The 24,415-nt window shown below is 39.3% G+C and overlaps 1 long non-coding RNA gene across 1 annotated transcript in view; it reads right to left on the bottom strand.

The window, feature by feature from the left end:
* Positions 1–8,030: 8,030 nt before the first annotated feature.
* Positions 8,031–24,415, bottom strand: part of LOC110346004 (uncharacterized) — a 30,011-nt gene continuing 13,626 nt past the window's right edge. The window contains exons 2-3 of the long non-coding RNA XR_015446439.1: positions 18,059–18,255; positions 8,031–15,419 (exon numbers count right to left, since the gene is read on the bottom strand). This is a non-coding gene — a long non-coding RNA (uncharacterized LOC110346004). The remainder of the gene's footprint in view (positions 15,420–18,058; positions 18,256–24,415) is intronic.

Here is a 24,415-nt window from a genome sequence, read left to right as displayed (position 1 = left end):
AAAACAATACTCCATGCGATGGGAACCCAAAAAAAAGCAGAAGTAGCTACCCTCTTTGCAGGTCAAGCAGATTTCAAACCAACACTGATTAAGAGAGACAAAGAAGGACACTACATCCTTGTAAAGGGAAGAATCCAGGAGGAAGAGATGACAATCATAAATATCTATGCACCAAACACGAGTGTGCCCAACTATATAAAACAAATACTAATGGACATGAAAAGTCATATATGCACTAATACAATTGTAGTGAGGGACCTCAACACCCCACTGTCACAAATAGATAGATCAACTAGACAAAAAATAAGTAATGAAATACTAGAACTCAATTGAACTCTTGAACAAATGAACTTAACAGATGTTGACAGAGTCTTCCACCCCACAAAATCAGAATACACATTCTTCTCAGCTGCACATGGGTCTTTCTACAAAATAGACCACATACTCACACATAGAACATGTTGAAGTAAGTGCAAAGGAATTGAAGTTATCCCCTGTATATTATCAGGCCATAGTGCAATGAAATTGGAGAGCCATAGCAAAAGTAACTCAAAAAATTTCATAAACATGTGGAAATTGAACAACACACTTCTGAATAACCAATGGGTCACAGAGGAAATTAAAGAAGAAATCAGACAGTGCCTTCAATTAAATGACAATGACAATACAACATATCAGAATCTATGGGACACAATGAAAGCAGTCTTACAAGGGAAATTCATAGCAGTGAATACTCATATTAGGAAAACAGAATGAGCCCAATTAAACAACCTGATGCTGAACCTCAGCCTTCTAGAAAAAGAAGAGCAGGACAAACCCGAAGCTCATACAAGGGAGGAAATTATACAGATCAGAGGAGAAGTCAATGCAATGGAGACTAAGAGAATGATACAAAAAATCAATGAAGCCAAGAGTTGATTCTTTGAAAGAATCAACAAAATTGACAAAGCCTTAGCCAATCTTATCAGAAAAAGGAAAGAAAAGGCCCAAATCCATGCAATTAGGAATGAAAAGGGTGAAATTACAACAGACCCAGCAGAAATCCAGAGGATCATCAATACCTACTTCCAGAACCTATACGCCAATAAGATGGACAACACAGAAGAAATAGACAGATTCCTAGATACATATGAATTACCAAAGTTGAACGAAGAAGACCTAAAACTTCTAAACAACACAATATCAACCAATGAAATTGAAAACATAATTAAAAACTTATCAACTAAGAAAAGCCTGGGCCCTGATGGCTTCACTACTGAATTCTACAAGACATTTAGAGAGGAACTATTGCCACTACTGTTTAAACTCTTCAATGAAATTGAAAGGGAAGCAATACTCCCACATTCAATCCTGGAAGCAAGCATCACCTTGATCCTCAAAGCAGAGACAGACCCAACTGAAAAGGAGAACTATAGGCCAATCTCACTAATGAACATAGATGCAAAAATCCTTAATAAGATAATGGCAAACAAAATGCAGAAGATCATCAAGAAGACCATACACCCTGATCAAGTGGGATTCATCCCAGGGATGCAGGGATGGTTCAACATACACAAATTAATCAATGTAATACACTATATCAATAGAGCCAAGGACAAAATCCATATGATTATCTGCATAGATGCAGAAAAAGCATTTGACAAAATCCAACATGCATTTATGATAAAAACCCTACAAAAAATTGGAATAGATGGTCTCTACCTCAGACTGATAAAAGCCATCTATGAAAAACCAACAGCCATCTGCACAGCAAGAGAAACCACCAGCAGTGTGAAGAGACAACCCACAATGTGAGAAAAAAATCTTCACCTGCTTTTCCTCAGACAAAGGTCTACTATCTTGAATCTATAAAGAACTTAAAAAGATCAGACCTCCCAAATTTAAAGACCCAAGCTGAAAATGGGCATCTGAAATGAACAGACGTTTCTCAAACAAAGAAGTAGAAATAGCAAATAAATACATGAAAAAATGTTCAGCATCACTGCTCATTTGAGAGATGCAAATGAAAACAACACTGAGATTCCACCTCACTCCAGAAAGAATGGCTGCTATCATGAAATTAACCAACAATAAATGCTGGCGGGGTGGTGGGGAAAGAGGAACCCTGCTCCACTGCTGGTGGGAGTGTAGACTGGTGCAACCACTCTGGAAATCAGTATGGAGATACCTCAAAGAACTAGGACTGGAAGTCCCATTTGACTCCACTATTCCACTGCTGGGGATCTTCCCCAAAGAGTTAAAAGAATCATACCACAGTGATATATGTGTGCCCATGTTCACAGCAGCACAGTTTGTAATAGCTAAAACTTGGAAACAGCCCAAATGCCCATCAACTGGAGACTGGATAAAGAAAATGTGGTTTTTTTATAAAATGGAGTACTATTGAGCCATAAAAAATGAGAAATTAGAGACATTTATAGCTAAGTGGATGCATATTGAGGTGATACTCAAGTAAAATAAATAGGACACACATGAATAAATACCAAATAGTTTCTCTGGCGTAAGAAAGTGAAAGTGTAAATAAGGACTAAAATGTATAATAGGTTATGTGAAATAGGAAGAAAAGGGGCAAAGGGGAAGGAAGTGGGAGGGATAGGGGAAAAGATAGAAGGGAATGGGATTAATGTGAGGAAATGGAAAAATAGGTACAAAATCTTTGTAAATAGGGAGGAATGGAAGGGTTGAAGGGAGGGCTGGGCAAGGGTGAAAAATAAGAACCAAGAAAGATTATGTAAAGGTGCAAATTTCCAATGATGAATGTCATTATATTGTATACCTAAAATGTACCAATGATTAGAATGAATAATCGATAATGCAAAATAGGAAGAAAAGGTCCAAAGGGGTAGGGGTAGTGGGAGGGGCAGGGGAAAGGAAAGAAGGGAAAGGAAAAATGATGAGAAATGGAAAAAATGGAAATAAGGTCTTTGTAAATAGGGAAGGGTGGAGGGGGTGAAGGGCAGGGTAGGAATGGGGAAAAAATAAGAACCAAGATGCATTATGTAAAGGTACAATTCCCAATGAGAAATGTAATTGTGTTGTATGCCCAAAATGTACCAATAAAAGAATTTAACAAAAAAAAAGAGGCAACACAAAATACTGAAAACATTCAGACTCATAAGAAACAGAACACCAGCATCTCATCCTCTGTGCCCACAATTTATATAATTGCTGTATTCAGCGATAAGGTCTTTAAAGAGGTAGTTAAGTTAAAATGAAGTCCCTAGGATAGACTTTAATTCAATATGACTCGTGCTCTTGTAAGAATAAATTTGGACACAGACAAGTACAAAGGAAAGAGAGCATGTGAAGAAACAAGCAGAGATCCATCCATAAGCTGAGGAGAGAAACAAACCCTGCCTACCGCTTGATCTTGAATGTCAACTCTTATTTTCAGATTTTTAAAACTCCAGTAGAAACACCAGTTGCTTCTCCCATTCAAAATATTTCTCACTGTTTCTGATCTGCACTTTTGAAAACCACCAATGGGGAGATCAGAGACAGTCTATTTTTTAAAATATTTTTCTAGCTTTCTGTCCAATATTCTTTCCTAATCTAGTATCTCATTTCTCAATCCTCTACAGTTCATGAGGAAGGATCAGAAAAAAGGGGGCAGAGGCCATCTTCCTTGGCCGGTTCTGTCTGAAATTCTCTCTGGGCTGTGAGATGACCCCTGTCCCTTGTCCAGAGTCTTCAGTCTGGCCCAGCCCATCGGACCCACAGTAAAGACACCAACACTGCACAGAGAACCACACAGTGGGATTCATCTTGGAGAGTCCTGGCATCCACCTATTGTCCAGCACAATTGCTAGCAGCAGCCCCTTCCGCCCTTAAAATGACCCTGTTTGAAATATAAATTGTGCAGTCACCTGGAACATCATCCTCTAGCTGACCGCTCCTATTTCCCTTTCCGTTTCCCCTGTAAAGGTTCACCCTGGAGACCCATATTCCCAAGCAGGAGAACCCTTTCAAGATGGTCTACCCTGGGGACGCGTGGAAAGGCCCTGATGAAGCCGGGGACATTCAGGCCCTAAGTTCTGGTGTCCTCGCTGCCAGTGGAAGCAATCTTCCCACTGCAAGCAGAAAAGGGCCAGCCCGCCCTAGTGGCGGTGGCCTGTCCAACCCCGGTGGAAGTCACCACTCGTGTCCACCACAGAAGCATTGGCCTGTCTCCCTCCATCTGAGCCACTCACCCTGAGTCACCTGAGGAAATTATAATGGCCTCCTTTGTGGCACTTGCCATGCAAGATGATGCTCGTTCTCCTCAGGACCCACCCTGTCCACACTGCTGTTTGGTCCTAGACCTGTAACTAGACTCAAGTCCCAGCAGGAACCTAAAGGTGAGGCAGAGTAGGGGCCTATGAGGAGGAGCATAATACTCCGAAAACCTCTCCAAGGAGAACATCTGAAACTTCAGTACTCCACATCAGGTCTATAAATGACTGGTACAGTTCAGTGTCTAATGTACAAAAAGGGTGTTTCTGCTCCCCTCTTTCCCACATAAACTCAATATTCAATCTATTTAATGGTAAAACAGGGGTGGGCAACTTCAGTAAAAGCCCCTTTCATAAAGAGGAAGACCTAGAAGAACAGTGCGGTATGTGGCTGACCCTGGGAAGACAAAGTATAGGCCCCTGCTTTGGGGTGAGGAGTTTCTTCATTTAACACTGATTCTGTTGTCTTCGAGGAACTCTCTCATCCACAGTTCTCCCTGGTCAAGCTTCTGCTTCGGGGAGAACACTCACCTAAAGTGGGGACTGAGGAACATGCCACTGTGAAGGTTCTTAAATCTCTGAAGGAGAATTTGAGCCATGAACATAACAGGCTCCACCATCAGTTAGTGACTTTCCAGACTGCTGTGGCCTTGAGGGGGATCGATTTCTTCAATTACTCAGTGAACATCAAATCTACTTCCTTCTATTCAGTAATGTTCAATAACAACACCAAACCCTATTTCCTAGACACAGTAAGAAATGGCATTTTAAAAAGACTTGAAGACTAAGTGCAACAAAATTTCTTTATTGAAGGAAGTGACTCACAGGAAAGACCAAATGAAGGGGTGTGGTCCTCCCGTGGAAGCCAGTTGACTTCAAGGTAGCCAACACTGAGAGACAGAGGTAGGGAGACAAGAAAGCAAATAAATAAAGTCCGTGTGAAATCTAATTAACTCAAGCTGCTTTAACAAATATGTTTTTTTACCTAAAATAGCCTCCTTTCTTTTCTTCAGACTTGTTTTCTACAAACACCCTTCTCCTCAACATCCTTATACAGAAGTTCAGTTTCTTTCCTCACACGAGGAAAGCTGTTAAACACAAGATAGCTATTCAAGCACATTAGGGGTAGCAGCTCTGAGCTTTTAGTTTTGTTCGTTTATGAGTAAAAGTAGCTGCCACAGATTTGAGAACATCCATATCCCTGGGAGGAAGGAAGAGAAAACATGATACCAGCCATCCAACCTTTCCAATAAGAACAGCATCCGATCTGGGATCTGGTCTTTATTATTCTGCCTGAGTTAGTTCCACACTGAGCTGGGCAATGTTGCTAAATGTCTAAGTTTAAATAAAGTAAAATCATCTTTTTAATTAAAATATCAGAATCAGAGCAAAAATGCATAGTAAATGTGGAACTAAATCTCACGTTGATGAAAAAATGAAAGATGGGGAATGTCAAACCTCACCTTGCAATATGGAATAATACCAAATAATTGGTACTAAGGAAAAGAATCCAGATTGACAGATTTAATTTTTTAATCTTTTGAAAGTTCTTAAAGTGGGCTGAAATAAAAGGGATACATTCATTCCAAGACACCTAGTACGTGTCTGAAACTGTAGATAGTACTGAACCATATATATATATAAAAAATGTTTTTCCTTACATAATACTTATGACAATATTTAATTTACAGATTAGGCACAGTAAGATATTAACACTAACTGCTAATAAAATAGAACAATTATAACAATGTACAGAAATAAAATTTCCAGCATCACCATCCTTGTACTTTGGGACCATTATTAAGTGAAGTAAGGGTTTCTTAGAAGCACTGTGACCCCGTGACATAAGTCCATCTTAGGACTGAGATGGCCACTCAGTCAATAATGGGCAGGAAACACAGCCACGCAGTATGTGCCAAGAGAAAAGATGATTCAAGTGCCAGGCAGGAGAGCAAAGGCCACTGTGAGACTTTATCTCGCTACTCACAATTGCATGCAGTTTAAAAAGTATGAATTGTTTTATTTCTGAAATTTTCCATTTCATATTTTTGGGCCATGGTTGACCATGGGTGATTGACCACAGACGGGGTGGGGGATGGGAAGGCTGCATACTGATTCTGATAAACAACACAGATGGATATGAGAAAGATGAACTAATTTTTAAGACAGGAGAAAAGGAAGAGGGAGGGGTAAGGGAGAGAGGAAAGGGAGGAGAGTTGGTTTCAAAATGGAAGATAATGTTGCTGCATCTTCTATATGATTCAGCAGACTCAAGCCAGATTAAAATAGGGTTCATGAAATCAGCATTTATTGAGAGAAATTATGTGTGATTGTATTAATTGTTCAAGAGCAGCTTAACAGTGATGCCCATGGATTTGATTTATAATTCTTTGGTGAAGGAGAGAATTCCAACCATATTACAGAAGGACATAGTGAGTGCCAGACACTGTTCTAAGTGCTGTTATTCTGATCGATATAGTCATTTTATTTCATTCAAATTTAAATATTTAACAATACTGTCCAACTCAAATTCTGCAGAAAATTGGCAGAAGAGGCATGATAAGAGATTCAAACATTTGGCCAAGAAATTATAGTAAAAGTACTCTTGCAACAGGAATTTGGAAAACCTTTCAATTTGGAAAAAGGTTATGGGAGCTGTCAAAGGGCTTCCAGGGTCCATTGTGAACCTATTAAGATAAACTTTACAGGATGGCTGGAGCCACCAGGCAGACATATGGGGAAGGGGTCCCTGCAGTAGGAGCAACAGCATATGGTGAAAGACCCTGAGGTTTCTGAAATTATAAACTGAAAGGCTTGTGAGACTACAGATAGATGCAGCCAGAGTTAGATCCTGAATAATAAGTTGGTAATACAAAAAATTACTTTGGCTACTTTGTAAACTACCAAGAAATGGCTTTTTCCTCTAACCAGTGGGTGGTAGAGATTCATGAGGAATTTTAAGTAGATGAATAGCTTTTCTAATTGTAATTCTGACAACAGTACAGAAGACATCTTAGAGAAGCTAAGTCTGAAAACAAAGACGGGATTTTATTGGTTTTGGGGGAGCAAGAGAACATAAATGCATGAATTAAATCATTGGTAGTGGAAACAGGAAAGAAGAGAGGGGCTTCAGAAATACTCTCCTGAATACACTGAAAAAAGTCCAAATTAAATAAACATTGAACATGAGTGTAAAATGACAGAAGAGTTGAGAAAGACTCAATACTTCTAACTTTATGACTGGCTGGATTATGATAGCATTTATAAGTGTGGAATATTGAAGGGAAACAAGATTGAAAAGGACAAATAACAGATTTGGGGGGACAGGCTGACTATATGCCTGCCAGGAGTGAAGTGCGCTGTATGCCTGCCAGGAGGCTGTGTGTATGCCATCAAATAATTGGGAATGAATACCTAGAGCTCAAGAAGTAGAGGTAAAAAGGAAAACTGGGAGCCAGCACTACGATTGACTCTGGAGAAGTAGATGAGACAGTCCTTGTAGACTAGTTAAAAGTCGTCTCAAAATAGTAGATAAAACTCTTCTGGGATGATATACAAGAGCTGATACCCTGAGGCACTGGTCGCCAGTGATTGTTTACCTGGGTCTCTTGTCCCTCTCCATACTCTTGCTATCTTGCCCTCAGACCATGCCTTTGCATCTACACCGCACAATGGTCCTTAAAGGGAGAAAAACCGAGTCATCTTTTGGGGGACAATTGGAAGCTCTGATAAAGGATTTGATGAAAGAGAAACTTGAAGCTACTAATTAAAAGCACACATGACAGTTAACTGTCAGATTCAATTTACTTACGTGGATAACTGAAGCTTGCTTATTTGGAAAAGCAAAAGCTTTACTAAAATCTTTTAATGATATAGGAATCCTTAATTTTTTGAAATGGAAGACTGAGTTATTCTTCATTTTCATAGCATACCATGTGATCACTATAGATTGAGGAAACCAAGTACCAATACCTTTCAGCTGGGAAATGTACAGTAAGAGCTAAACTTCTCAGTATTTGTCAACTCTCAAAAACACATTGGCCGTCAATTAGAGAGGACGAAGTCCCTTTACTCCAAATACTGATTTACATTTATACCTCCACACAAAAGACTGAATCTTTTCCATTCCTAGCATCTAGCATACTGCCCTCGATGTAGTTGTTTTGCAATCAGAAAGTTTTTATGTTCTGCAGGACCCCTCCTCTGATGAGGTTCACATGGCCCATATCCTTTGCCATTCCTCCTGTCTGGGCATTGCCCTTCCTTTTGAGTCTAGGTGGGCTCTCGACATTCTCCAACCAACGGGATGCAGCATAAGTGATGTGTTCTTCAAGACTGCGGTCAGTAATTTCATCTGCTTGGAATGGTCTTCTTAGTCACTGTGTAAGGAGTTCAACTTCCCAGACAGAGAGGGGGCTGCAGGGGGAGAAGCCTGAAATGCCCATGGACATCCAAAGCCCATACACACGCCAAGATCCCAGCAGAAGAACCACCCAACTGAGCCTCAACTAACCCACAGGAAAATAGTGGAGCATAATAAATTGTTATCTTAAGCCACTAAGTTTTGGAGTGGCCTGAAAGAAAATAATAGATAAATAAGAAAACTTTTTTATCTAATTCTGGGTTAAAAACAAAATGTTTTTGTAAAAATAAAGGAATAAGCATCGGATAATAAGGCATTTACTTAAACACCAGCAAAAACTTCAATGTTATTTTGTTGTTAAATGGAAGCAGTGGTATACATCAGTTCATTCATTCTACAAAAAAATTAAGTGTCTGTTGCATAATACATGCTCTTCTAGGTGCCTGGGTACCCAGTTCTGAACAAGACAAGAAAGGACTCTGTCCTCATAATAAAGCTTACTTTCCAGGGAAGAGGGCTGTTTTAATCACTTTCTGCCACGGATACAAAATACCCAACATCTGCAACTTAAAAGAGGAGACGTTTGTTTTGGCTCCAGGTTTCAGTCCACAGCAACTGGCTCAAAGCTCTGCCAGGAACAGATTGGCAGAGGAGCGTGGCCGAAGAAAAGGGTGCTCAATCCACAGCAGCCAGGAAACAGCAAAGAGAAAGAAGGAGCCAGGAACACAAATCCACTGCTCCAGGTCACACCCTAGCAACTCACCTCAAACCAGGCCCCACCCCGGACAGATGTTTAGCTACTGAACTCATCCATGGGTGACCTCACGGAGGAGTACAGCACACCCGACCCAATCACCTTCCACACACGTGAAACTTTGGGGGGACACTTTAGATCAAAATTATAATATTCTGCCCCTGGTTCCCAAAAGACTCATTTTCATGTTGTTATGAAAAATACATCCAGTCCCTCTAAAGGTTCCTAAAGCCTTAACAGTCCAACAGTGCTAAGAAGTCCAAGTCCAAAGTCTTCACTGAGATTTAAGCCAAGCTCTTAGCATAAGCCTCTGTAAAAATAAAAATAAAAGTTTCAAACATTTCCAACATACAATAGCACAGAGTAAATCTTCCCATTTCAAGAGACAAAAGTAGGGGGATAAAAAGGAATCAAACCAAAGTGAAACCAAACCCCAGCAGGGCAAACATGAAACCCTGTAGTCCCATGTCCATCTCTTGGGTCAGGCTGTGGTGGGATTTGAGCTCCAAAAGGCTTGGGCAGCCCCATGCCCATGGCATTGCCAGCTGCAGCCCTGATAGCCTCTATTTTAGCATGGCTGTACTCACTCCCTACGGCTTTCCTCAGCACATTCCACATTCCTGGCTTCTCCAACTTCCCAGAGTCTCTACTACAGTTTTGACTTCACTCTCACAGCTTTGAGTACTGCCCACTCAGGGCACACTGCCCAACCTTCCAAGCCTCTTCTGAAATCTAGGTGGAAGCCTCCATGACCCTGTGACTCTTGCATTCTGTATGCCTATCAAACCAGCACCACACGAATGATGCCAGGGTCTGCCACCAGTTCTCTTCGAAGTTTTGCACCCTTGAGCCTGCAGAGGATGGACCCTTGCTTACTCCTGAGATGCTGTCAACTCATCTTTCCTATTAACCTGATACAACATACTTGGTTTCAGCAGCCATGTTCTCATGGGCTCTTCCTTTCTGGTGAAACTGCAAACTTTTCACATCTAGCTTTACTCCTAATTTTCACTATAGATCTGGCTAAAAGCAGCTATCAGTACCCATACCACAGCCTGAATCTGGGATGTCTTGAAATGTCCTCCATCAAATTAATTAATTCACTGCTCTTAATCTTAGTCTCCTACAAAGTCTCAGAACATGGGTAAAATGAAGACAAATTTTCTGGTGTGGCCCCTAGTCTAATTGTCAATGGAGTCCTTGTCCCCAGCTGGAAACTCCTGCACCTGGCCTTTACTGTCTGCATTCTTATCAGCATTCTGGTCCTCTGAGCTCCAGCCAGAATATCCCATCAAGCTCAGCTTACACCATTCTACGACTTCTCTGGCTAGCATCTCCAAACCTTTCCAAACTCTTCCCACAAACCAACTCCAAAGGATTCTGAGCCACGTGCTCAGGCATAATCACAGCAATGATCCCACTTCTCTGGCACTAATTTTTGTCTAAGTCACTCTTTGTTGCTGATACAAAATACTCAACACCTGCAACTTAAAGAAGGCAAGGTTCATTTGGGGTCATAGTTTCATTCCATGGTCCACTAGTGCCAAGGCAGAAACAGACTAGCAGAGGGGCATGACAGAAATAAGGTGCTCAGCCCACGGCAGCCAGGAAGCAACAGAGAGAAAAGAGGAGCTGGGGACACTCTTCCGGCTCACACCCTCAGTGATGTATCTCAAACCAGGCCCCACCTCCTAAAAGACGTCCAGCTCTGAACTCATCAATGGATGGACAAATCCGCTGTTAAGTATAGCTCCCCCATGGTCCATCCTCTTTCCACATACACAAAACTTCTGGGGGACAATCTAGAACTAAACCATAATAGGAGAAAAAAGCAGATAATAAATAAGTGAAGCTCGAAAGCACAAGGTCCTGAGTACCAAAAATAAATAAATAAGTGAAGAGATAAATGAGGAAATAATTGTAGACAGTCAATAATAAAACAGGATCATAAACCAGTGAAAGAGAACAAGTGGGATCCAGGAGCTTGGAGGGTTACAAATGGTTGTCTGAAAATAAGATTATTTGAGCTGAGACCAGAATACTGACAGTAACTGGACCTGAGATCTGCAGGAGAAGAGGAAGAAAGGAAAGCTTCCCAAGCACAGGCAACAGCTGATGCAAATGTACTGGGCAGAATGGCACTAGAATTTTCGAAGAAACACAAAGGCCAGTGTGCCCAGAGCAACGTGAGCAAGAGGGAGAGTGGTATATGATACTCAGAAGATGAGGGTTCAGAGAAATCTAACAGGGGTCCTGTAGGCCACAGAAAGTAGTTTGAGCTTCATTCCATGGGAAAAGGAAACACTGGAGAGTTAGAATCCTAATTATAGAGCTGTGTTTAACTGGCCTAAAGAGTGGATGTGTGGAATAACTTACCGACTCAGAAGCTGAGAACCTCTGCCAAGTTTATCTCGATTCATATAATGGAAGATTGCACTGCACTGTTCCAGGAGACCTGGAACTCATACAAGACTCAGCTCTTCCATCACTGCAGCACTTGTAACACAGAAAGGAGAAAGCTAATGTAAGCAAATAGCAACTACCAGAGTCCAAAGGAAGAACCCAAGTCCACCAGTTCTGTATTATTCTTGGCAGTGGTAACCTGCATTTTAGTATCTCAGAATCTACAAAGAAACTACATTATCTCACTCAGTCTTTACATCCTCTCGTGAAGAGGGCTAAGAAGGTATTATCCCCATCTTACAGATTCAAGGTCACACAATCACAAATAAAATGTGGAACCTCTGATGGTAGTCCCTTGTTCCCTCAGTAAATCACAACTACCTAACCAAATCCTGCACAAACTACTCCCAAAACACACAGAAAAATTACAGAACACATGGAAAAATGCTTTGCAATTCATCAGAGACGACACATAAAATACCTTCCACCCATCTGTTTGAGGTTCCTGGTAGGGTTATGGTGTTTGGTGATTGGGGGATGAACGTGTCCTGCAGAACAAGACGTGGTAAACATTACCCACCTGACTTTATGAGGTCGATGACATCAACACACATGAAAAAGAGACTTCCACGTCACTTTAGTAGCATAAATTTGAACTAAAAACTGCAATTTAAACTTCAAAGGCAGCCTCTTAACTCATCCAGAAAAATTTTTTATGGGTTGTCTTACAATTCATAAGAAACTTGGGAGATAGCCATCAACAAAGACTGTTGGCAATAACTCTCTCTCTCTCTCTCTCTCTCTCTCTCTCTCTCTCTGTATGTGTGTGTGTCTCTCATTCTCTGGGCTCTCTCTTTTATTTTACACTTTCTTCAACAGATAGAACAATATGAGTAATAAGCCTAGAATTAGCAGTATAATGGGTCTGTAGGAAACAAATCTATCCTCTAATTAGCATATAATTGAATATTATATTTTATATATATTATATATTATAGGAAAATACAAGAAGACACACAGTAAATAGTTTTTAATTAAATCAGCAGAGCCTCTATCATATTTATAATAACCTCTTTCTGGAGAGCTCTTAGATGACTTCTGAGACAAACCCGAAACCAATGTTTGTCTCTCATGGAATGGATATTTAGTAGCTGTATCTTGCCAATGACAGTTTTTGAAATGTTGAGCATACAAACAAACTCATCACACACCAAATATATTTAAGCAACTACTTAGTGATAATATGTTTTGAGGAATTTTATGGATATATGTTCATCATGTTTTTCATTTTTGGCTTTTTTTTTTTGTATCAGGGATTGAACTCGGGACCTTGCACTTGCAAGGCAGGCAGTAGAACCACTGAGTTAAATCCCCAGCCATCATGTATTTTAAAAGCAATATATTTTAAAATACTTTCACATTATACAACAGATCACTTGATTCATAAACTGATAACCTAATATAAAAATTCCAGTCCATGAATCATTGAGTCACTTTCATAATATATTCTTAAAGGGGAGAAACTCAAAACTACAAAAGTGTTTCTGGATTTCTATATAGCAAATTTTGCTTCCCTGGTGGTACTTAACCAGTCCCAGTAGGATTCACAAGATGATATGCCCTCACATTTTTAAATCATGTCCAGAAAAAGCATTTTGTTTGTGTGATCCCTGCAGACTACTTGCTTTTGACATGATTCAACTTGTTTTGTTTTCTAGTGTTGAAAGAAGTGGAAAAATTGATCGATTTAATAAACATTTCTGAAAAACATTAACATGTAACAAGTGAAAAGGGACATGCTTCTAAAAGTTGAGAAGAAACAAAGCCAGCTGTTGAGGAGAAGGAGTCTACTGAAAAAAATGAACACAGTTTTAATTTCAAGCATTGCCTCAAAGACAATTAATGAACAATACAGACTACTTTAGAAAATAGCTGTCCAGTAACAGCACTGATTTGAAGAAAATAAGTTTCTGCAAAAGAGAATATTGAAAGAGTAACCTACCATAGTAGTAATAATGTAGAGACCTGATGTATGAAGTGCCATGTACACACTGCAAATTGGACTCTACAGGCAATGGTTGACCTCCAGCAGCAACCACACCAAGGGTCCATGAGACAAAGAATAGATCTCTCAGCTGAGTGCATCTGTGTTCCCCAGACCTGCCAGTAACTTAAGAGAGCTGAGGACTCCCATTTCTCAACTCCAAAATGCAGGAGACAACACTGGATGATTTCTGAAGAATTTTATTAATTATTTTATAGTATCATAGGAAAAATACACACAGGAGAAGTTGTTATTAGGACAAAATAATGATGCACCAATGACCGCAGATAACGATTTGGAGAACTTTGTTGAAAGTTGGTAAATTCCCCAGTCTCTACCAGTACTGGATAGCAGCACGTAATACCTCAGCTCAGAACAAGTCTTAACAAAATTATTAACATTTGAGCCCCTATTTGTTTCTAGTCATGATTATTTTGTCACCAGAAAATTTGTTCCCCATCTCTCGAGTATCTAAAAATATTCTCCAGCACTGCCTCCCTGAGATGTGGCAAAGGTCCCACTCACCAGCAGGGAGGTGCTGGCTCTTCCCACACGTTATCTCTCTAACAATCCTGCATGGTGTCCTTACCTTGTAGTGTGGGTGAAGAAGCTGAGACTGGAAAATTCACCCTGCTCAGAGCTGAGATTTAAGCCCAATTCCAAAGATGATACATTTTCCATATGGTTATTAAACACCATCACAAAAACTGGAAAACATGTGTCTGTCTGCCCTACTGGATTGGAAGATCATCAAGGACAGGGTAATGTAGGACTCATTCACATCTTGCAAACCTAGCCTTCTGCTTGGCAAGGAGTAGTGTGTCATAAATGTAGAAGACATGACTTGAAACATTTAAGTAAATTATTGGAGATGAAAATAATATTGACAAAGTTCTAGCCATGACATCCATTTGATTCCTACACTTTCCTCTTATTATTATTGTTTATTAATCTGTGAATCAAAGAAAACATTGGTTAACATCGTGATAAGTCAGGTCACATGACCCCTGCATACTTCCTGGGCATAGTTTCAGAAAAACTGAGCAAACACAGATACAGAATCTGGGTTTGATGACCTGCCTCAAGATGCAGGAGTCCTGCCCCTGGGAAATCAGAGAGAATGCTTGATGCCATTATTGGTGCCTGCTGGTTGATTGGTTTGCTTTATTTTTCACACTGTGGTGTAAGCAACTCAAAGTTCCAGAAATCACTATTCCAATTTCTCCCTATCCTCATTTCCACTCCCACCCCAAGACTGGAGGGAAACAGCTCTTTGGCTGGCTCCCAAATCTCACGCCCACTGGGACACATTAGCAATTCTCAGCGGGGCAACAGTAGTGAATCTGGCTGATGATAGCTGTGCTGAGCAGTCCGCTGACCTACCTGCTATGAGCTCATCCCCAACCATCATGATTTTAGCAGATGTTCAGACTTCCCAGAGTTGTTTCCTTCTTCTCCAGCCTCCAAGGCCAACCAGAGCCCCGTGGAGATCTGTGGAGCACCGTGGCACACAAAGGACATGGAGAACCAGGAGCGCAGCACCCTGGGGACCTGCTACTGTTCTGCCTCCTCACTCCCAGTGTCACACCACTGAGGCTGCCGATGACCCTGTGTGGGGATGTGGTGCGCAGCTGTGGGAGCTGTCTGTGGAGGAAGAGAGAAGAGAGAAAGGAAGATTTATGCTGAGATCAAACTTTGCCTTCATACATGAAGGGGAAAATTTCATTACAGCAGATGGATCCTCATGATTCTGAAAGAGCGAAATGGACAGCTTCTCTTTATTCACAGGAAAAGCAATATTTAAGGAGCTAGTGTCAAAACAATTGCTAATGTGTCCCTGAAACAATACTTTCCTCCTCCAGAAATAAGAGGATAACACATACATCCTGAGGAGCAGACCCTGAATGCCTCATGGGAATTAAGGTACAGTGTTGTTATGGCTGTGTCCAGATGTCCCCCCAAAAACCACGTGCAGTCATAGGTGGGGCTTTTCCAAGGGTGGCTGGATCTAAAGTGTGTGACGCTGGGATGGATTCATGGTGCAATGCAGGCTCAAGGGCACCAGGATTAAGGGTGTGAGTGCTGCCCGGCCTAAGTAGCCCAGATAAGACATAAGGGGCAGAAAGAGCTTTGGTCGTTCCTTGTTGCTTTGCTACCTTCTGCCTGCCATAAACTGTTCCTCCTCTGCATTGCCCCTCTGTCGTGCCACCCTGCCTTGGAGCCAGTTGATTATGCACTGAAACCTCTACAAACTGTGAGCTAAATAAACCTTTCTTCCCTTACAATTTGTGGGTGTTGGGTTTGTATCTCAGCAATGAGAAAAGTAACTAAGACAAGTGTGTCAAGCTTTGGTGACTGTGCATTACAGCCTGTAAACACTTTGCCAAGATGGGCTGACATCAGTTAATCATGTCATGATAATTTCATACTATTGCCAAATACAATTTGCCAAATGTGTGTGCATATACAAACATATGGCATATGTGCATATATACACATACTCATTTTCAATTAAATCTAGAAATTAAAAAACTAGTTCTACATTCAAATACCAATTCCTCTTCATCTATTTCATTATTTTCTAGGTACTTTGCTCTGACACAATGAAGAAAAAAGTCCTTTTTCCTAGATTTGATTTAAAGAATATTTTCAAATACACATTATCAGGATTTTCAAACTAAAAAGGAATCAAACACTATTGCAATGTGTTACTTCGAGATTATATAACTGTGAAAAATGTATAATATCTAGCTAAATAGTTTTTCTAGATAACATAAATGAGATACAAATCAACGGCCTATGTCCAGCCAGGCACACATTTAATAATGCAAGATACTCTTCCTCAACAAAAATATTTAGGTAGTATCTTGCTATGAAGTTATATCTCTAATGACTCCCAGTCTTGGTTTTGTGATATCCTGGTGAGTTTCCAAATGTTTAAAATGTGTTACAAATTTTTCAAATAAAATATGAAATTGTACTTGGAAACCCATCGCTGCTTTGCAGTGTTTGGGGGGAAAGTTTTACAAAGTCAGAAAAGTCCTAAAGGGTTAGAAATACTGGTCTAAAAACTCAGGGCTTGTACACTTTAAGTCTCCACAATTAAAATAATAATGCAAAGAAAAAATCTGTCAGGATTATTGCTAAGGCCAAACAAAAGCTTATTATTTTAGGTTAAAAATACTTTCAATTTTGAACATTTCTCCTAGCCCATTCGCCATCTTTCTTTAAGTAGAACAATTTCCTTTGAAGTGGAAGTAGTTGCACCTTCATGTCTATTTGAAAATGCAATCAGATAGAAATAGAATACAGTACAGCCGGAAAATAGCAATCCATTCTTCCTCTTCCTAGGCCAGGTCGCACTGTGCAGCACACGCAAGGGAAGCGTGACACAGAAGTTAAGCCATAACTCCTGTGGGATGGAAGGCTCTGGCACTGAAGGTACAAGCAAGGCCCAGTGTCAAAAGGCCTCACATTCACGTCTCTGTTTCACTTAAAAACCCTCAGCCCTTATTAACAAATAGCCCCTCTCTTAGAAAAAAAAATAGTGCTTTACCGACCAGATAAACAAAAGACACTGTCATTTTTAAACCAAAACATATTTAGGGGAAAAATGTAAGTGAAACTAATTTGCTACATATGTTTTATACATATAGTACATAAGGGGGTTTCTCCGACGCCATATGGAAAGCATCTGAACTTGTAAGACAATGACCTTCATAAATCACTCTAGGCTCCAACTCCAAATTATGTCTTGTTCCTCCACTCATGGGATAGTCACTATATCTCATATAAATTCATTATGTTATATGTGCACAATAATCTATCTCTACCGTTATAAGGAATGATGTCATAACACACAGGCGAGGTTTTCCAAAAAAGGGAACAAGCTGTCCCACCAGATGGGCCAACCTGTAGCACAGCCTCTCCAAACACAATGTGCTCCACCCGGCAGCCATCCATGCTGCTCTACAAAAAGCAAATTAACAGAGGAAGAAATGAGCAATTTAAGAACAAAATGGTTTCTGGACCTTCTTAATTCCAAAGTAAATTAAAATATAATAACCTTACCTCTCTTTACATACTTTCCCTGTATCTATTTTTCATTTATACCCACTAAAAAGGGCTCTAGTTACTTTTACCTGTATCAAATCACCAGCCATGGTGCTACCACGGGTTTCTTTTGACAAATGTGCTTCCATGAAAAAGGTTTCAATTAAAGAAGCCGCGAAATTTGCTACTGGTAATGAAGGAAAAGGAAATATGCGGTGGATATATCCTACCTCCAATCTCTTTTCAACCAGAAGTTGCTTCCTACCAGCTTCTTTCCTGCTCCAGTCTTTCTCTGACTCTCTGTAGCCAAGGTGGGCAAGCTCATCTTTCCTCATGTTCCCACACAACCAGCTGGGAATTGAGCACTGGTGAGTCCTTCTTGTTAGTCCTTCCTCTTTAAAAACATTAAAGTTCTTACATGCATAACCTGAAACAAAAACCACATGTAAACCTCGATAAGGACTCCTTTCCAGTGCTCTGAAACTGTCTCTCTTTTCTTACTTCCAGTGTTCTTTCACTCCAAGTCCAGGATCAAGCATGCAATATCAAGAATGAAAAGGCCAAAATAAACACATACTGAATGAATTAAATGAACATTAATGAACAGAATGAGGAGTTACGATGAGAATGACGACCTGGACAAACTACACCCCATGTAACGTGGGCAGCTCTGAAAACTTGCTGGGTTTCAGGATGCTAGTGGGGGGAGTGCAGGCACCACAAAAAGCAAGCACATACAGGCTAAAAGGTGAAAGCCATGGGCTGGTGCAGGTCAAAAGACAGCAGCGTGCTGCCTCTGACTGTACACTAATATTTGCGAGAGAAAGAAAGTACAACTGGAATGCAAGATCCAAATCAACTCTAATACATACGGTAAGTTCTATGTGTTGTTATGAAATGTAAATTATCAGTAAAAAGTGCCAAGGCAGTGGACCATAAGAACACTAAAAATCTTAGTAATAGCCATTTTAATACTCAAAATTTGCATGAGATTCCTGGGATTAGGATATTTGGTTGTAAATCTACAGTTGACTCTACCTTTCATCATTTTTAAACTAATATGATAAAGAGGCTGAGATTTTAGAACTTTTAGTTACTGAAATTAACCTGAAAACTCATAAACTAGGTATACACCACAAACACACAGAATACTAAGTGTAAGGAAATGTCACAAAATCTGATTTTTCTATTGTCACTTTGATATTTCTCTTGGAAAATCAATTTTCTAAAAAATAAATGTTCCTAATATTCATTTTCAGTACCATTAGAAATAAACAAGTTTGCACACAAATGCTATACTAAATATTATCTTATAGAAGCCCTGACACTATTATGAAAATTTTAACACAGTACTATATTCTAAAATAAGGTCAGTATTGCTTTATGAATTTTATTTTGTTCACTGGACATAACATTTATAAGATCAGGTCTTTAAATGCATATGTATATTTTCATAACTAATCCCATATTTAATTTTACTTCCAAAAATTCCCATCATTTTAATCATTTGATAAAGCTGTTGCATCTTCCTCTAATTCTAACTATGAGGAACACTGGGGTCCAGAATTATCTTCTTGCTATAAAGAATTAGAAAGGTGAAACAACTGCTTTCAGATATGAGCAGTAATACAGGAATCTGATTCCCTCAGAAAGGAAAGCAAATGAGATAATCCTAAAATTGCCCCAGGTTATGTCTAGGGACAATTTTTAGACCATAGACTAGGGAGACAGACTGCATACAGAGGCTAGAAAACTTGCTGAGTCACAAACATACACATCAGAGTTCAGGGAGGCAAAAACTTCCTGGAATATGTGGGTCAGAGTAATGAAGAGGGGAAAACAGTTCTAGAAATCTGCATAAGGGTTTCCTGAGACTTTGGCTGGATCAAAATTTGCATCTCCAAGAAGTAAGACAGACAATTCTTCAAAGATACAGAGCTGATAATTCAGGTTTCACATTTAAATTGAAAAGTCCTCATTATATACACAGAAAACTGAGTAGAGACTCCCCAGTAGAGGAGGGATAAACTACCCTAGAATAGAAGCTGCTGCATACTTCCGCTCAGAGTTCTCAAAACAAGCCTTGAAAAGATTGACAACACACAGATAACATGACTTCCTGTCAGAACAAAGTGTAACAGTTCTTAAATAGCACCCAAAAAATCAAGTGCTCCACAATAAAAAATTTTGCAATATCTGACATCAAAAAACAATCTAAAATTTAAAAATATATATATTTTCTAGGCATATGATCCATAACAAAAAGAAAAATCAATCAACAGAAATAGAAATGACAGATGACAGAATTAATGGCTATTTTCAATGTGTTTAATATGCTCGAGGACTTAAAAGAAATCATAACAATGAGAAGAGAAAGGTAACATATACAAACATTAGACTAGGACTTCTACATGTAAAAGCACAGTATCTAAAATTGGGCCTGGGGTTTAGCTCCATGGTTTCGCTGCCTGCTGCACAAGCACAAAGACCCGAGTTTCAACCCTGGTACCACAAAAAAAAAATTAAAAAAAATAAAAATTCCACTGGACAGTCCCAGCACCTGGAAGGAGGCTCCCCTGCCACCATTCCATGCTCCCAGGGCAGAGAAGGTGAGCCAGTCCCAGAACCTGGAAACAGGCTCCCCCGCTGCCATTACATGCTATTAGGGCAGAGAAGGTGGGCCAATCCCAGCACCCGGAAGGAGGCTCCCTCACTGCCATTCCACTCTCCTAGGGCAGAGAAGTTGAGCAGCTTGGGTGCCAGAAGCACTACCCACCCCCCTGTGGAAATGAGAAGACACGTAAACAAGCCTCAAAAACAGACTTCCAGATCACCTACAGCAACCCCAAAGGGAAACGAGATGGAACAATCTGATACTCAACCACCTGGATTCTCTGAACTGGCAACAAAAGAGGATCTGGGAAAAATGAAATCAGAAATAATTACTCAGATAACAGCAAAGATTGTGCTCATAGTGCAAGACATGATTAATAAATCTAGAGAGGACACAGATAAAAAAATAGAGGATCTGAGGAACATGATGGAATCCCAACATAGGAAACAAATGGAATCCATAAAACAGATGCAAACAGATTTCCAGGAGATTAAAAACTCCATCGAAAGTCTGCACAGTGAACGAACCAATGTGAGGATAGAATTTCAGATATAGAAGATTAGATTGCAATTAGTGACCAGGAAAAGAAAAATTGCTTTAAAATTGTAAGGGAACAAGAGAAATCAATCCAGCAGCTGCTAGACGATGCAAAGAAGAATAACATAAGATTGATGGGAGTCAATGAAAAAAGAGGAGAGGATACAGATGACATAAAAAAAAAAAACTGTTCATAGAAGTGATGGCAGAAAACTTCCCAAGCAAGGGAAAAGAACTTGACATACAGATAAGGGAGGCATATAAGACTCCAGCTAGCCTTGATCAAAAAAAATCTACACATAGGCATATAATAGTTAGGATTCCAGAAATCCAACAGAAGAACAAAATTCTACAAGCAGTGAGAGAAAAGAAACAAATCACACACAAAGGAAAGCCCATCAGAATCACAGCAGACTTCTCAATGCAAACCCTCAAGGCAAGAAGAGCTTGGAGTGATGTATTTCAAGCCCTAAAGGAAAACAGCCTCCAATCCAGATTGATGTACCCTGCAAAACTATCTTTCAAAACTGATGGAGAAATAAGATACTTTTATGATAAAGAGCACCTCAGGAACTTCATGAATACCAAACAGGCCCTCCAAAAAATTTTAGACAATACTCTAGGAAAAGAAAATGAAGATCACAATGCCAGGAAGCCCAGCAGAATTAATCCATTGGGTGTGACAAATTAAATGCAAAGAGGGAGAATCCAACAAAAAGAAAAAGTCATGACAAGGCTTTTAAAACTTTTAACTTCGTCTCCCTAATGATTGCATAATTCTATCTTGTTATTGTACTTATTAGTATTTTTCTGATTCTAGAGTTGCACACCTTTCCTTGTGCTGTACTGGCTATTTATCATCTTCTTAAGTTTACTTTTTAATTGGGTTGTCTATTATTTATCTGTAAGAGTTCTTTATATATTCTGGTCATAGGTTATATGCATTGTAAATATGGTCTGTTTAAGGACTACTTTTCATTTTAATGATGTCATTTAAAGTTCTAAATTTTGATGGAATCTCATTTATCAATTTTTTTCTTTTATACAACATGTTTTTTGTATCCTAGGTAGTTCTTGCCTACCCTGAATTCATAAACATTTTCCCTTATAATTTCTTCTTAAAGTTTTATACTTTTAGACTTTCATATTTAGGTTCATAGATCCCTTCAAGTTATTTTCATGTATGGAAATAAAGGGTTGAGGTTAATTTTTTATATACAGATACCAGGTGTTCTAGTGCCATTTGCTGAAAACACTATCTCTTCCTCGGCTCTTGAATTGAGTTTATATTGTATAAAATGCTAATGTTAAATAATCTTTCAAAACTCAGTGGACCATATATGTGTGGTTCTATTTCTAGATTCTCTGTTTTATTTGAATGATCTATATGTCTTTCCTTACAGCAACACTGCCTTGATTACTGTAGCTTTAGAGGAAGTCTTAAAATTAGGTACTAAACGTCTTCCAACACTGTTTTTGTTTTTGTTTTTGTTTTGTTTTAACTTTTCTAGGTCCTTTGTACTCCTACATAACTTTTAAATTTCAATATCCAATTCTTCATTTATAGCAAGTATACACAGACCTGAATTTTTATATATACCTTGTGTTTTCTAATCCTGCTAAATTCAAGTACAAGTTCTAGGGGCTCCTACAGATTTCTTAGTATTTTCTCTGTGGATGGTCATTTCATCTACATATAAAGACTTTGCTTCTCCCCTGCCAATCCTATCCTAATGGTGCCATTTTATTGCTAGACTATTTTGGTGGGGCCTAGGTTTCAAAGTTTAATGGACAGATAAAGAGTAAGCATATCTGCCCTTGTTCCCCACCTTAAGGAGAAAGCATTGTATTTTCTCCATTCATATAAGGCATTTTTGCTGGAAGTATGGAGTACATGTCTTTAATCTGTTGAGAAGGTTCTGTTCTACTTCTAGTCTCCTGATACCTTTTACCATGAACAGCTGTAGAATTTAGTCCAATCCTTTTTCTCCAACTAGTGACAGGATCATATGGCTTTTTCCTTTCCTCTGTTAAAATGATGACTTTTGGGGGTGGATCTTCCAATGCTGAACTAACACTGTCATCCCTATAACAAAACCGCTTTCTACATACTGCCAGATCTGACTTCTAATAGTTTGTTTTGTTAAACAAATTTCTGTCTATGTTCATACATTTTTCTTCTATTATCTTTATCCAGTTTTAGCATTAGCACAATGTTGAGTTCCTAAAATGAGGGGAGAAGTGTTCCTTCTTTTTTCTACTTTAATTGTTTGATATAATTTATCAGTTAAAATGTATATGAGCCTGCTGTTGTCATATAGGCAAGTTTTCAAGCTAGGAATATACTTTCTTTAATAGGTGCTATTCAAATTTTATATTTCCTCCAGAGTTAGTTTCATTAATTTGTCTTCCAAGGCACTTCTTAGAAGTTGTCAAATTTATTTCAAAAAAGATTTTTGTAATATGCTTTCTATATCCTTTTAAATTCTGTAAGATCTGTGGTAATGTCTCCTAGATCTTAATATTGTAATTTTAAAAATGTCTAACTGATATTGTGTAACAGGAAGAAAAGGTCTAAAGGAGCAGAGGAAGTGGGAGGGGTAGGGGAAAGGAAAAAAGGGAAAAGAAAAAATAGGAGAAAAGGAAAAAATGGAAACAAAGTCTTTGCAAAGAGGGAAGAGTGGAGGGGGTGAAGGAAGGGCAGGGGAAGGGGAAAAAAATAAGAACCAAGATACTCAAGTAATGGTACAAGATCCCAATGATGAATGTAACTGTTTTTTATACCTAAAATGTACCAATAAAGTTAATGGGGAAAAAAAAAAAGAGGTGAGCCAATCAGATAACATGTAGTCAAAAAGCTTAGAAAAAGAACTTACAATCAAGCAGAGAATGGAAATATCACAGTCTTTTTTCTCTTTAAAAATACCCTCTGTGTCCTTAATTTACATTAACAATTTAATAAACTTCAATTCCTTACAATTGAATAAACTTTACTCTTTTAATTGAATAAGCATCAGCCCCCACCAACTCCAATCTTCCTGGTCCATGTCTCATGATTTCACTTCCCCACTCCTTCAACAATGCCCTCCCCTCCCGACATCCTCCTGCTTCTGCCTGCTCTGTCAGCATTGGTGACTCCTGTGCTTCTGGAAAACCCTCTTTTCACCTTACTAAAAATCCATTCTTGGCAATATCATGCTGTATTTCAATTATGTCTCTAAGCTAACAGCTTCTGGATGTATGTGTTATTGGGAGACTGAACAGGCAGCACAACCGAGATGGAACTATAAGACAGTCCGGTGTTGATGTCCCACTGTCCATGGGGGATGCAGGACAGCGCTAACACCTCTGATAGAAGTCCTCAAGACCTTCCAGTTCACCTGGTCGAGATTCAGAAATGACTTCTCAGGTCAACAGTGAATGTGTAATTCCAAGC

This window comes from Heterocephalus glaber, unplaced genomic scaffold (genome assembly GCF_053883595.1).
Source record: "Heterocephalus glaber isolate CG9 unplaced genomic scaffold, H.glaber_assembly_v1.0 deba00001688, whole genome shotgun sequence".
NCBI classification, from domain to species: domain Eukaryota; kingdom Metazoa; phylum Chordata; class Mammalia; order Rodentia; family Bathyergidae; genus Heterocephalus; species Heterocephalus glaber.
Note: the sequence above shows the minus strand (reverse complement) of the source record. Positions and strands in the feature narration are given on the sequence as shown.